Below are 15,268 nucleotides of genomic sequence, written 5' to 3' on the forward strand. Positions count from 1 at the left end.
AATCTCATAATTGACATTTCAACGGAAACAAACAGGTTCAATCACATGGGAACCGGAAGCTAGGCCTATCTCTCGCTCACACCAAAGCGTTCTCTGAGCTGTGTGTGTGTGTGTGTGTGTGTGTGTGTGTCTGTGTGTGTGTGTGTGTGTGTGTGTGTGTGTGTGTGTGTGTGTGTGTGTGTGTGTGTGTGTGCTTAGCAGCAGTGCAGGTGTGTCTACTCTACATTATAGCTAAGCTCACAATAGAAAGGACCAATAACATCCTGTTTGATAGGCTTTTTGTCTTCCCCATGTGTGTACTGCATTAGCCCAGTGGTTCTCAAAGTGTGGTCTGGGAACCCCCAGGGGTTCCTTGAGGGGGTTCCAGGGCGTCCCCAGCAAGAAGAGGAATACTTTATTTTCACTACTCCATAAGGGCGCAAACACACTGGAAACATAAGCGGTGCAGCTCAGCTCCACGCCAGCCACGGCCAGTGAAACCAGTCTAATCTGTTAACAAGGTAGTGGAAATGAAACTGCGTCGCTTCCGTTCCCAGTAAGTAAGTGTACCAAACAGTACACTTACAGTATAGTAGTAGATTTGGATATACACTGACAGGAGTTAATTAAAAATCAACACTTGGTGTAAAGTGGGAGTAACTCCCACAAGGAGTAAATACAATATTTAAAGAGTTAATTTTTATTCACACACTGGTGAGAGTAAGCTTTAAATTAACACTCAGTGTTAAAGGAACACTCCGCCCATTTTCAACCAGCTTTGTATCATTAGAACATCAGTAGTATATCAGAAAACTGTAAACGGTTTTGAAGTCTGTCATTTAATTTGACAGTTATTGAGTGTTAAAGTGTGGACCAGTGACATCACTGGTCCACACTAACTCAAATTAATAACTCATTAACTCAAATCAACTCTCAATAACTGTCAAACTATTCATCATTCATCTAGTTTGACAGTTATTGAGAGTTGATTTGAGTTAATGAGTTATTCATTTGAGTTAGTGTGGACCAGTGATGTCACTGGTCCACACTTTAACACTCAATAACTGTCAAATTAAATGACAGACTTCAAAACCGTTTACAGTTTTCTGATATACCACTGATGTTCTAATAATACAAAGCTGGTTGGAAATGGGCGGAGTGTTCCTTTAACTACTTCTAACATTGATGGAGAGTTAAATTAAGATGAACTCTCAGAGTCAAATAAAAGTAACACTATGGGTGTTAATTACCTCATAGTGTAACATTTTATTAACACTATTCAGTGTTGTGCAGGGTGATGCGGTGTTCAATTTTGACTCTTTCTAGAGTTGAATTTACTCTGAAATATCAACACTATGTCAAGAGTAACTTCAACACCTGTGGTGTGGGACCATATGTTATCCGAGCCAGTGTTAAAAATAACTCTTTAAGTGTTGATTTAACACTGCAGATTTTACTGTGTACATACATACATACATACATACTGTACATACATACATGCATGCATGCATGCTTCTAGAACGCCAGCAAAAATATGCCTCTCAATTGAGTTTATTGCAATAGTTGACACCCAATACATTCAATGTTATATTTTTGTCGTTGCAAACAAATCTGGGTTCTTCTGGGTTTTGTTTTAACAGATAATAAGACTTGACTAGGATTGATTAAGGTTAGGGTAAGAATCTCAGGGCAAGCCAATCAGAGGCAGCATAGGCTGTGTCTTGCGCTAGGATTGGTTAAGGTTATGGTAATAATATCAGGGCAAGCAAATCACAGGCAGCATAGGCTGTGTGTCTTGTCAAGTACGCTAACGTTAGTGGGATCCTGGCTGTCTTCACGGACTATGTTGCCTTCTGAAAACCAAAATTGTAGTTTGTAGTCCATACATACACACAGCACACACTGATGTTAGTACATCATGGTGAACTGGTAGTTTAACCATACACACAGCACACACTGATGTCAGTACATCATGGTGAACGGTACTTTGGTACAGACAAACAAACATTCCATAGAGATCTAATGCACCCTGCCCAGGCGCGGACTGCACAATCGGGCGCTTCGGGCAGATGCCCGGTGGCCTGGCATGGCATTTGATTTTATTATTCTTGTATCTGCATTTAACCTCAGACAAGCCAAGACAGGACACTCTCTCTCGTAACGTAACGGGACAAGCCCCGTCTCTCTCGTACTCTCTCGTAACGGGACAAGCCCCGTCTTTTATTGTCACACGAACACCACAATACATGCATGCGGCCACAACACACTCATGCTGACAGTGGCCGGTGAAAAGTGTCCTCTGCATTTAACCCATCCAGGCATGTCCTTTCCTCCGGGGGGCAGGCCAGGAGCAGTGGTCGCTTTCTTGTACAGCGCCCGGGGACCAACTTCGGATGTTGTCGTCACTGGTCGGATGACGATGACGATCTGATCTTCTGCATGTTTTTAGTGGAAGGGCTATATATGGAGGAACCCCCTGGGGGAGCACGGGGAGAACATGCAAACTCCACACAGAGAGAAAGGCCCTTACGACGAGATACCCCACCTGGGCAGTAGGCACTGAAGATATGGGGGGGAACACAACCACAGCGCCCACAGTGTCCCAGGCGAGAATCGAACTCAGGACCTTCTGACTGTGAGGCGACAGCTCTACCACTGAGCCACCGTGCCACTGCACTCTTCCTTAAATTTAGTTTTCTGTGAAGCTTTTGTACAGAGGCATTTGTTTTGGCGTCTTCATATTATACTTGCAGTTATCTAGGCAATGTTGAATTATATTAGTGAACAAATAGGTAACATGTAACATCACGTTAGCATTATATTCAGCAAATCTGGCTTTAAACGACCCAAATTTTTCACGTGTTGGCCTGGCCTGCATGGTATCTAATGCCCGGCCTGAATTATGGTCCCAGTCCACCCCTGCTTAGGATTTCTCAATAATTTGAATGGCTTATTAATCGTCAATCCATCTCACCCAGAGTGCCTCCGTCCTGCTGCAGAGACACTGCCCAGTCCAGCACGACCTCCAGCCTGGTGTGCAGCTGCAGCTGGCAGTGCAGGCTCCTTCCCCAGGCCTGCTGCAGCTCCTGGGCCTGGGGCAGCAGGTGGTCCCCTCTCTCACTGCCCTGGTGGGGCTGTGGAGGCTGCAGGCCTGGGTCTGACGGCCAGTCTTCAGTCAGTCCCTTCAGCAGCTCCACCACTCTGACCCTCGCCGACAGCACCTGGGGGAGGAAGTGTCACTGGCTCCACTCGTGTGACGTGTCATGCAGTCACTAATACACACCTGATGAATGATTCTGTTGCTCAGAATGTCATGCACCCCTTTTATGTTATTCATGTCATATTACTACAGAATCTTTCTATTGGAAGCACTTTTGTGTCATATTTCAACTCTTTGTTCTTACTAATTTACAATCATTCATTATTATAAACTTTGGAGGAGCAAATGTAGACACGCATGATTAGTGTAATTAGCAGAACTATCTAGTGATATGTTCATTAGCATTATAATAGCCAGCAGCTACCAGAGAGGAAATTAATATGTAAACTCTGTATCGGTTAGTGGTTAATCAATGATTAATTAACTACAACATTTAAAATGAACTAGCGAACCATCATGTAACGTGTTGGCCATTTATATCATTCTAACTTTCTAATAGATCTCATAATTAATCTTTGGAAATGTCCTATATATTTTCTAAAATACCAAGTACCTTGCTGTCCAGAAGAGCTTGGTATCCTCCAGCATGAGGCACCAACTGCCCGGCCCTTATACTGGCCCCGCCCACTCTCACCATCCGCCCACTCAGAGGCTCCATGAACGACTCAGCTAGGAGAAAGCCGCCTAGTGGCAGGACAGCTCCTAGATGAATGAAGTGAACTCATTAGAAGCATTGGAACCCAGATACACAGCTGTGTGTCTCACGGGCTGCAGCAGCACTAACCTGTTGTGGGATCCAGACAGACCCCGGCGGTGAGCACCACGTTCCCCGTCCTTGGGTCCAGCATGGGAGAGCCTATCTGTATGGGCTGTGGCAGGCGGGTGACAGGGCAGACGTGCACGCCTCCCAGCGGATAGACCAGTCCAGTCTGAGGGTGGATGGTTACAGCCAGGATAGGCACTGGGACCCCCGTGTCTGGGTCGGCCATGGGGGCGCCCAGCTGCAGCCTCTGGCCCGGTCTGAGGCCTCTGAGCCGGGTGCTGGGCAGAGGCTGGTCAGAGTGGCAGGAGATTGGGTAGGGAACGAAAGGAAGCAGAGGATTCTCCCACTTCCTGTTGTCTCCTAGGGTAAAGAGTGACACACTTTAGGCTCTTCAATGTGACATGTTGTCAACATCTGTGACCAGTAATCCATAGAAATAACAAAAATACACTATCGAACAATGGGCCAGAAATTCAAGGTTTAATGCAAACTCTTCTTCTTCTTCTGAACTGGCAGTGTTCATTTGTACCGTGCCTCGTTGGTTTGCCCTTGACGTCTCACCCGCTTCACGGGCTCGCAGATGCAGCTCGGCCGCCGCACTGCGTGCATGCATGATGCAATTGTGCGCTGCGTGGATCGCCACCCAATTATATCAGTAAGATAAATGTTTGTTTTGTTTTACAGTTTGAAAGTGTTTCAGGGTGGATTATTCCCTGTTTTTGCCCTGTATCTGTATACTGTACACAAACATACATACACACAAATACACACATCCTGTTACCTGTACATGAGTCCGTGGTGAACACTAAAGTGGAGCTGGCAGGGTCATAGGTCACATTACCGGCTATGGGCATAACTCGGCCAGACTGTGGGTGGAGGAAGAAATCAGGAGGCACTGCCATGGTGTGGCCGTTGCTCAACAGCATATGGCTGTGGGCATTGGGCCTGATGAGGCCTGTGATGGGCTCAGAATGAACCGACCCAGGGGCACGCAGCGACCCATCTGGACCTGGTTAAGGTGAAGGGAGAGGTGGCTGTGATGTCATCATACTGGATATCTCTACCTGTAATCAACTACTGATTACAGATTACAGCAACAAGCTCTGTGTAACAAGTGCACTTTAAACTGCCCCACTTGTTCATGCAGTGCACATTTTTACCAATAGATGGGGCTGTTTATCTTTAAGATACAAGGTCAGGGGTTCTGGATTATGAGGTCCTCCAACTCAGAGCAGATAAAAGAGGGTTAGGGCCTCACCAATGATATGGTCCTTGGTCAGGACAGTTCCTGTGTTGAGGCAGAGCAGCCTGGCCCCTGTACCCTCACCCAGCACCCCCCAGGCACCCTGCCTCTGGCACTCTGCAGACACCAGCTCCCCCATCTCAACTACTAGGGACGAGAGTTTCTGCATCGCACTGAAGACGGTAGACAACACAAAGTTAATAAAATAACGAATAGGCACTCCTTTTTATTTATTTTTTTGAAGTGTTTTCTTCAAGCAGTTAACAGAAATCCCCATACAAAAATCCCATTGACTTTTAGATGAAACAACCGCAAACAAAAGTGCACTGACTTCTGGGTTGGCCTAAAAAAATACGTCATCCCTGCGTTACTCTATTATGATTCACTATAATTTGTTACACTAATATGAGTGCTTAACATAACAAATGGAAGCTTTACGTTTGCTGGTGCTGCTCATCACAGGAGGGCTGGTTGTTATAAAGCTTGGCCAGGAGTCTGGTGCACTCTCTGAGGTGAGCTGTGAACACGCTGTGGGCGCTCCGCTGGGCCTGCTGCTCTCGCCTCAGAACCTGGAGGACGACAGCAAACCAAACACAGCACAGCTGATCCAGTTGTCTTCTTGGCTGCAGTATTTCCCTGATTATGAAAATGCTCTGAATTAGGGCTGTCCATTTAATTTAATTTTTTATCTCAATTACAATTTTGGCTTCCCACAGTTATGAAATCAAGATCGAGATAAAACAATTATTTTTATACAGTATATTATTTATTTTAGTTAGCTTACCGGTATTTCTTTATCAATTTTTATTTGTTTGTTTTTTCAGTTCAATAAATATTTAAAGACGTTTTTTCAGGTTCAATGATGATGTTGCCAAAGTCAACGAGTAAATATTCGTGATCTCAACATCAGTCAAAATAATTGTGATTATGATCTTTTTTGCCATAATCGAGCAGCCCTACTCTGAATTTCATTTCAGATAAGTGAGCATCGATCTAGTAAACGTCTAAAATCAATAGGAAGTTACGCATGTAAGAGTAAAAAAAAAGTGGCTTATTTAAAAGTACTAAAGTAAAAGTACATTTATGTTAGTAAAAAAAAGTGTTACATTTTAATTATTTGCAACAATAATTACATTTCACACATCCAGCATGTTGCCAGTGTGTCCTAAGGTGTCCCTGTATTTATCTGTCTTGTCTTGCATACTGAACAGCTGGTTCAGATGCAGCCAGGGATGCTCAGTTTGGTGATTCTCTCGTTTGCCAGACGAGTTAGAGCTGCTAGCAGCAGCACTAACGAGCCACCAGTTTGGGTGCCCGAAATGTGGAAGAGATTCTGGACCTGTTAGCGAGCAGACCCAATGCTACTGTCCTCTTTTCATAATGCAGTGTGCCAAACAAAAATCTGAATTTATTCAGTAAACGGAATGTACATTTTTGTACATTATTGAAATTACTTGAGTAAAAGTATAGCATTATTTTAAAAAAAGCTCTCAGTATTTGTACTTTATTACACCTCTGGTGATTGAGAAGAGTAAACATTTTGCACATTCAGTATATGTATTGCCCTTTTATAAGACAATTGATTGATCCCTGATATAAAGATTTTGCATGATTGTGTTTAATGCCAGGAGGACAATAGATTCAAGTGTGAAAATACATCTCAGAGCCAGGACCGTTTTGATCGTTATGCTGCTGATCTCTGACTGCAGCTTCCATGGTGGGAGATGTCATGTCATGTGAAGTAACCTGCAGCTGACTGTCGAGCAGAGCCCTCAGCTGCAGGGCCAGAGACCTGCGCCGCACCACCTCCTTCTCCACCTCCCTCCTCAGCCTCTCGTATCCCTCCCCCATCATCCTCTCCGGCCTGGACAAGCGTGGGTGGAGCAGCTGCAGCTTCCCCAGCACTCCCTGGTACAGCTCTTTCACCTGGACACGAACATGTACACACAAACATATCAAAGGATACTAATTACCATGCAGTATCCTCATTGCGTTACGGATGAGAAACCAAATCACACACACACACACACCCCTCTCCCTCATCTACCAAACACCTAGCACTGGCAAACCGGCAAGTTTGCAGGATGAAACAGGGATGCGAGTTGTGCAGTCTCCCCTTACCACTTCGTCACCTCAGCTATCCTCAGGGCTGTAACAACAACCGCTGTCTCCTCCGCTACAGCCAGTACAGTACAAACAGGAAAGAGCAAGGGAGTGGAGAGGGGTGCGGCCCAAAAAAACTGAGGCATTCCTATGCGACACACAATCTGTTTGAATAGACGTGAACTTTATGAGGGGGACATTTGAATCCTGAGAAGGGACAACAATATCATCGAGAAAAAAGGGGGAGAGATAAGAAGGGGGGGACAGCTGATATTGTCAAGATTGAACGAAATGTAAAGAGGCCTAACCTAAACTATCTACATGCAACGTGTTGCCTTGAGGGAGCAATGTGTGTACTGTACTTCTGCCCTCTTCCCCCTCATTTGAGTACATTTGTGCCTCAACACTGTGAGCTTGCATCAGACAACTTTCCTGCACTGTGGCTGCTCATCTTCATAGCCACAACACAGACACACACAACACAACCATACAACACTGACTTGCCCACAGCAAATTCAAAACCCTGAAACATCCCAACTTTTGGAAAACATATATGTCAGGCCAACATATACACACTGACGACAAATATTGATAACGCTTAAAATCCTATGTATTTATTCATTCATTTATTTATTGTGATTTGAAAAAAGTTGCATATTGCAGTTTTCAGTTGAGATGATTTGAATAATTATAGATTTGAATTTATATAAATGTAATTCCAGGGCGATGTTTCATACCGTTGTGTAAATTGTGCTTTACACAGCACATTAACTATTTGAAAAACGATCATCTGGGCCTGAGCATTATGGGATCTTGATGCACTGTGTGCACGTGTGTGTGTGGGCATTGGGGCACATTGAGTACGGGGAACTTTCAGGGGGCCCTAGGAAAGAGAGGCCCTTCAGAGAAGATACGTGATACATCAGGATGTGAGGAGTTGCAGTGGAACATCTTATCGCAAGTCTTGGAATTCTTCATGGTGCCTCTGCGTCTCTGTGTGTGTGTGTGTGTGCGTGCGTGCATGTGTGTGTGTGTGTGTGTGCGTGCGACTGACAGACCTCAGTGGTGAGCTGTCCCAGCCGAGTGGTGACAGACAGGCTCTGTTTGAGCAGGAGGGTGTAGAAGGTGTTGGTGCTGAATGCCTCCAGATCCACCTGGTGTTCATAATCCCAGAACTCCTCCACCATCTCTACACACACAGACACACACAGACACACACACACACACACACACACACACACACACACACACACACATTTGAATAATTTATTTATGTCCACATAAATACAAGTATGCAAAGGACATACACACTAATAGTGCAATCAGATATTGGGAGTTAGTCAGTTGCATAAGTGCCCAAACAGCAACCACAATAATGCATACACATAGGACAGGGATGCTCAACCTGCTTTGCTCAGGGGCCTCTTCTGCAAAATGACAGGAGGCCAGGGGCCAGTTAATAAACAAACAATAATAATATAAGTTTTTCTGTAGCAGATTGTAGTTTTTTGGGGGTGCCCGGTGCCAGCTTGAGTTTAGTCTGACAAATTTGTGCACATGTAGTTACTGTATTAGTTAGGTTAAGTTAGTTAAGTACATATGAGTACCTGAGCGGCGAGCAGGCGGATATTTGACAATTTAGCTGGAGCTCAGTCAAACATTATTTAACGTTAGTTTTCATTGTGAATTAGAAAATAGTTGGGGGTGCCACTCGGCACCCTATCGGGGGCCGCATATGGCCCCGGGCCGCAAGTTGAGTATCACTGACGTAGGATAACAACACACAAGTCTATAAAGTGGGGTGAATAAGTGCATGTAGCGAGGGTACATTTGCCGTGAGTAATGTAATCAGAAGACAAAGATACACCAATCATGAGTCCCCATCAATTGGGCTGATTGTGCAATAAAAGCTCCATGACATTTAGATAGTTTCAGCTCTGGTATCAGGAGGCGGAGCTCCGAGCCGCACGTGAGATGATGGATCTGACAGCTTCTATTCAACAGTAATCGACTGGGTGTGAGCAATGCCCAAGGGTCACTCTCAGCATTACATAAGTAGCCTTTCTATACAAGAGTCTATACAACCGTGTGTGTGTGTGTGTGTGTGTGTGTGTGTGTGTGTGTGTGTGTGTGCGTCTGCGTGTGTGTGCGTCTGCGTCTGCGTGTCCGTGCGTGCGTGCGTGCGTGTGTGCATGTGTGTTGCATGACGGGCCTCTCCAGCACATTGTGTTTGCATGTAGTATGTTATGTAAGGTGCATGTTCGCCTATGGGCTCTAACATGAATGAGTAACATGTGTATAGTGTCTAGTAGAGGGAATCCCGCCGCGCTTCCGTGTATTGCGTGTGTGTTGTGTATTGTGTATTGTGTATTGTGTGTGTGTGTGTGTGTGTGTGTGTGTGTGTGTGTGTGTGTGTGTGTGTGGTAGTTAGTTAATGGTACAGCGCTGTACACCTTGTTGGATGGAGTCTTGTGCCCTCCTGGCTTGCAGGTTGCGGTGAGTCCTCCTCAGGGTTATCACCCTCGAACCTTTGGATGAGTAGTCGTCCATGTGGTAGCCCAGCTGCAACAGGCGGTACCGCACTTTGATTGGCTCTTTCTCTGGCCAGCCATATTCACGGAACAGGATCTACACATGGGATAGGTGTGTGAATGTGACTGAGGGAGGAACATTGTGAATATTAAAATGTATAATTATTATTGTTCAGTATATATTGTAGCTGCAGTATGTGTGTGGGTATGTGTGTGTGTGTGCTAACCAGCAGCGTCACACATAAGCAGAGGATGACCACAGCTCCAAACAGCAGACCTCCGGTCACCAGCCAGTCTGGCCGCAGCAACAGGTTACGTCTCATATTGATCCCGACCCTGGTCACATGACGAGGGATGGTGGGGAAGAAGGGGCCGGCCTCATAACACTGGCCGCCAGCCGGCATCACCCGCACGTACTGTGGGAGAACAGGATTGGATCAGTTAGATTTTGTATATATCTTTTTTGATGGCGGTATAAACATCACAGTGTCAAGAGTGAGATCTCTCCCTAAAAGGGAATGTTTCAAGGCTGCCGGCGTTTGTTTGGTCTACCCCAACCAAGTTTTATTGACAGCAGATTATTACCACATAAAGGGATGTAGTAAAGATACAAGAGTGCTCAGGCCATTACATGATCAACTTTAATTCGCTTCCGAGGACAGAGAACAGACAGGTATGCAAAGTCGTAATGCATTTGTGAAGTTTATTTTAGTTACCATGTGTTTGAACTGATGGCTGCTTAGTGTAAGAACATACACTCCAGGCTGGCTGAAGAGCAGAGAAAAGAGGCTGGGAGGTGTCCAAGACAGAGTCAGATCCTCTGTCAGCAGTCTGAACGCACCCCAGTCAAAATCCCCGTTTGTGTTGTACAGGTTGTCACTGAAAGACACGAAGCATATGAAGGCAAAGACAGTGCATAATAGGTCAAAGTCAGCACTGCAACCGACTCTGACACATGACTCCCGCACGCTGTGCAAACCAGCAGACTTACACATCATACTGAGGGTAGTGATGTTTGCTGACAGTGAACAGTAGCACGTCACCCAGATGGAGACATGTGGTGGGGTTCAGCACCCCAGTGACACTGAGCTGTCTCATCGCCTCCCCGACGCTGCGCCTGTCTCCTTCACTGCCACTGGAATTCAATTCTCTGTCTTCACCACTGATGTGTTGGTCTTTAGGCTCCTGCTCCCACATAGCGTCAGAATCTCTATCTACACACAGAAAAAACAGCAGATCTTTATCGTTACAGCAATTACCCAGGCTTCATTATATCATCCAGGTTTTACTGATGATATTATTTAATGAGGGATAATTGTGTTATTGGACCGAACCCGCTGAGCTGTGAGGTTCTGGTTCTGGGGTAGCAGGAATCAGCTGATGAATTTCCTTTGGGAGGCCACTGAGGAGGCCAAGGAAGCCTGCCGCTGAAGACCCACACACACACACATGCACACACGCACGCACACACACACACACACACACACACACACACACACACACACACACACACACAGTTCACTTTGTAAGTTCAGGGCTATTAGTTAAGATTATATCACTTGCGTGCGTGCGTGCGTTTGTGTTCACCTGTAGTCTGGACGACGTATACAGGCCGTGAGGAGTTGAGGTGACGGTGACACAGCAGAGTCCCTCGGGAGTCCCAGTGTTTAAAAACCCTCTCCAGTACGCTGCCTGAGACGCCCGACACCTGCACACATACGCACTAACACTGTAAACCATCACAAGGTCACTGTATCACAACAACAGACACGCAAGTACTTCACTGTTGGTGAAATAAAGAGGATCTTGTATGCATCTTTTGTATGCATTGTCTGATGAGGTTATGTACTGTAACTCAAGCTATTCATCTTGTTTACCCTAAGATCATTTCTACCAAGAGTGTTGGATGGATGATATCATGAGTATCCATGATATCATCCATGATATTATCCATGAGTAAATTTCTTAGAATTGTTGCTGACCTGGAACAAGAGGTGTGGTTTGTTGTCGATGGATACGACATCGACAACAAACGTTCAAACGTTGTGCGTGCGTGCGTGTGCATGTGCTGACGTAAATCTGTATGTCCCATCACACACCTGACCCTTGGACCTCCATACCAATTCCAGGTCTCCACTGAAGGTGCACTGCAGCTTTAGCTCAGCTGTAGGCCTGCTGCTCCTGCATAGGCCTCCACATGCAGCTCGTCCAGGGGGCTCTCTGCACACACACAGGCCCAGCTCTCCTTCGTAACCCTGGTAGTCCTCTGCAGACTGGCACACCTGCATGAGAGAAACCAATTTGAACCCGAGTGTGCAATGTCCTTAAAACTGGATTGCGTTCTTTGATCATTTTTGTTATACAGTTATTCCCTGCAGCTTAAGTCCAAGTGTACTTTTTCTGTAGTTCAATCTAAAAAAAAACATTGGTAATGGCTCTGGCATTCTCAACTCAACTTATGGTCAGTTTGAGTGTGTATCTGGGTGAAGGGTCATTTTTGCCACAGACTACTATGGACAACCATGTATACACACACCGCAATGAGAGATCAATGAATGAATGGACCACTAGTCCACTAGTCACTGGAAGCAGTCCATGGTTACATATTAAGTGGACCCATACTGGACAAAATGCTTGTAATTGGTAAGCTAATGTCGGTTCCAGGGAGGAAAGGGCAAAGACATCAAGGTTGTCACCAGCCTGTCACAACTGTTGTTGTTTGTTCCTATTAATATGTGTCTCTTTCAACAACCTTGAAACACACACCGATTTTCAGAATGACTTCCCCACAAACGGGGGGGATATGTATATTTTGTGAAACATGGCGTTCACCTTTACTCTACTTTCAGTGTGTGTGTGTGTGTGTGTGCATGTGTGTGTGTGCGTGCATGCGTGTGTCTGTGATTGCACCAGGTCCAACCTGTTGCCTACAGTGAAGTGTCCACTGATGTTTGTCCAGGCAATCTCCATACTGTGTGCGTGTTTTTCCGTCCCTGCAGACATCATACAGTCTGTGTACACACACATCTCCATTGTGGGTAGGTTCATAGCCCAGAGCACAGAGGCACTGCCCATCGCTGGTCTAGGAAGAAAACAATGTGGTATATGAAAAGCTGCTAAAGACTAGAAAGTGAATGATGTTACAATTATAGGTACATTTTCATACTTTGGCTAGTTTGTTACTTAATACCCTTACTTGTCTGTGTGTCTGTCTGTTTGTGAGTTTGCTTTGTTTGTTTGTTTATTCCTTAATTTTTTACTTCCTTAATTCATTCATCCATTCATTTATTAATTGAATATTAGATCGCACACCAACATCCAGGCGAGAGTCAGAGAAAATAATCTAATTTGCCCTCAGTATGAGCTGATGAGCGGAGGGCTCAACAGCCAGCCACCCAGGACAGACCGGGAAACCATAGCCTGATCTGAGGGAACTTGATATCGAGCGCTTTCTGCTTGAAGCTACAGATTGTTTCGTCTAAGGTTTCTGTGAGCTAGTAAAGAAGCTATATTCTGATGCCCATGCCACTGTACATGCTGTCTCCGCGGACTCAAGACATTAGAGATCTTCCTATAGGATTTAGGTAAATAAAGGAGAAACATGTAAGACAAGTGACAAGTAAGACAAGGTTACCCTGGGCCGTGTTCAGCACAGACAAAACATAGCTAAACGTTTATTTAAACAGGAATGCTGCGTTGAACACACTGAACACACCACTTTCAGATTGAACACTTCCCTGGTTAAAAGCATGCTGATCACACGACCTCACATTCTGTTTGTCTCCACGGATCAGTCTGGACTGATCTATGACACAGTCTCTGATTGGCCCGATTACATTGTAATTTCACAGAAACTATACTAGATATGTCTTCAAATTGGGTCGTGACCATAGGTCGTGACCCGTGTTTACTGTGTTCACAAGATCAGTCCATATGAACGCCTCTCCTATTGACGACTTCATAAGTGGAAGTTTTCTGAAAGCTCCGACTCCACGATATCGTGTACACAACTTCCCATCCCATGTCGTAATCACAAGCTCATGTCGCAAGTTCCATTTGAAGGCAGCATAGGCCTATAAACCTATATAGCAGAAATAGAAGATATAGTATAAACTATATAGTTTCCTTGGTCATTTCAGGAAATCGATGTGGGTGGCTGGAAGTCCAGAGTGATCAGGGTGGTTTTAAGCTAGGACAAGGTGTCGTCGATATGAAACACAAATGGTGGAGAGAAGCTGTGCAGCATACAGAATATTTAAGAATATAATGTGATGATAGTTAGAATAAGATAAAAAGGTGAGAAAGATGTTTTTCATTTCAGCCGGAGGAATAAGGTCTATCACCTGGAAGCTCCGTCCTTCCCCCAGACAGACGCAGGTGTCTTGCCCAGACAAAGGCTGCTGGGCCCCGGGGCCACAGGGCAGGGAGGCAGGCAGACCTGGTCTGGGGCAGTAGTTCTGAGGAGGACACTTAACACAGCTGTCTATGGTTGTAGCATCAGCTGTTGGCCCATAGGTTCCCCTAGGACAGGGGACTGAAGTGAAGCTCCCCAATGGGCAGTAGAAACCTGTTAGGGGGGAAACGTTTCTGAGTTTTGATTAACAAAGCTCTACCCTCATTTACCTTGGAATCTCTACTGCTGTTGTGATCCTTTGTTATTCTTTATGTGACATGCATGCAGTTCAGTTCATTGTGAAACTCAAAACTAAGATCAATGACAAGAGTGACTACATGCATGCAACACACTTAGGTCATAGTATTGATCTTCTGGTATGGAGCAAAAGTGGCAGCTCCTGAGCTTGAAAGCGAGGGTGAGGGTGTGTGTGTGTGTGTGTTTAGGAATATCTCATTTTAATTTAGCATTAGGATTAGACTGTTGTGATGTCATTATTCAGTTTTAACCATCAATAATTGTTCCTTTTCTCATCATTTCATTTCTCAGAGTAAATACTTGATAAAGTATCAGTAAATACTGACTTATAGTGCCAATATCACAGCCTGAAATCACTAAGGCAGTAAGCTCCTTGGGAAGATAGACTACAGTAGCATTCTGCACTGGCCAGACTGGGTGTCCAACTAGCTCCTAGTTTACAAAAGACAGTTGTTTTTGACAAGTATTGAGATAGCTGCTAGCTTCTGGCTGTCAGGTTGGCTGCCAAGATGCTCTAGCTAGCTAATAGACAGCACAGTAAGATTGTCAACAATACATTTTAGCTAACTTAAATTCCATGCTGGGTAATGCTCCCAGAATCTGGTTTAGCAAAAGCCTGTATGTTAGCTCACGATGCTAACGTCATTGGAACTGCTAATATCGTTAGCATCGCGAGCTAACTAGCGTTAGCGCGCTACTTATCAAACCAAGCTTCTTCCCTTTTTAGCACAGTAGCTAACTAGTAGGCAGCCAGATGACTTGTCTGCTGCAGTTGAAAGTAGCTGTATCTTCCACATACAAACCATAGTCTGACACATTTAATGCCATTTGCATGACT

This window comes from Poromitra crassiceps (assembly GCF_964638095.1).
Source record: "Poromitra crassiceps genome assembly, chromosome: 5".
Taxonomy (NCBI): domain Eukaryota; kingdom Metazoa; phylum Chordata; class Actinopteri; order Beryciformes; family Melamphaidae; genus Poromitra; species Poromitra crassiceps.